Below are 846 nucleotides of genomic sequence, written 5' to 3' on the forward strand. Positions count from 1 at the left end.
CTCCTATCGAAATTCCTGAACTCAAAAATCTTTTTCTTTCACCAATACCCGAGATGGCAGAACCAGTTCGTGCTCTTCGAGATTACGCCGCTCCATCGCAAGATGAGCCGCATTCGAGTATTGCTCCACCCGCAATCGAAGCAAACAACTTCGAACTTAAACCTTCTCTGTTGCAGGCAGTGCAACAGTATCAATTCTCTGGAAATCCTACCGAGGATCCAAACCTTCATTTATCCGTATTTGTCCAATACGCTGATACTGTTAAAGCTAATGGTGTCACTTCAGAGGCAATTCGACTTCGCCTTTTTCCTTTCTCGTTAAGAGATAAAGCTAGAAGATGGCTTCAGTCTCTTCCTTCCAACTCGGTTACCACATGGAACGAGTTGAAGAAAGTCTTCCTTGCCCGATATTTTCCTCCAAGCAAAACAGCTATGTTGAGAGCCCAGATAAATGGATTTAAACAGAAAGATAACAAGTCTCTTTTCGAAGCATGGGAAAGATACAAAGACATGATGAGACTTTGTCCACACCATGGTTTAGAGGACTGGTTAGTAATTCATACCTTCTATAATGGTCTCTTGTACAACATAAGGTTAACAATAGACGCCGCAGCAGATGGTGCACTTATGGATAAACCTTATGCCGATGCTTATCAACTTATCGAAAGCATGGCCCAAAATCATTATCAGTGGGGAAGCGACCGAGCAATGGTAGAGAAACCTCAAACGAAAAGTGGCATGTACGAGATAAGTAGCCTTGATCATGTTAATGCAAAAGTGGAAGCCCTGACCCAGAAAATTGAAAGTTTGAATGTATCACCTCCAACCACCGTGGTTGCCGCAACTC

The 846-nt window shown here is 43.0% G+C and overlaps 1 non-coding gene across 1 annotated transcript; it reads right to left on the reverse strand.

Moving 5' to 3' along the window:
- Nucleotides 1-431: 431 nt before the first annotated feature.
- On the reverse strand, nucleotides 432-538 carry LOC127089003 (small nucleolar RNA R71). The gene has a single exon (XR_007790785.1). It is a non-coding gene; the product is annotated as a small nucleolar RNA R71 (small nucleolar RNA).
- Nucleotides 539-846: the final 308 nt, after the last annotated feature.

Source organism: Lathyrus oleraceus, chromosome 5, assembly GCF_024323335.1.
Source record: "Lathyrus oleraceus cultivar Zhongwan6 chromosome 5, CAAS_Psat_ZW6_1.0, whole genome shotgun sequence".
NCBI classification, from domain to species: Eukaryota; Viridiplantae; Streptophyta; class Magnoliopsida; order Fabales; family Fabaceae; genus Lathyrus; species Lathyrus oleraceus.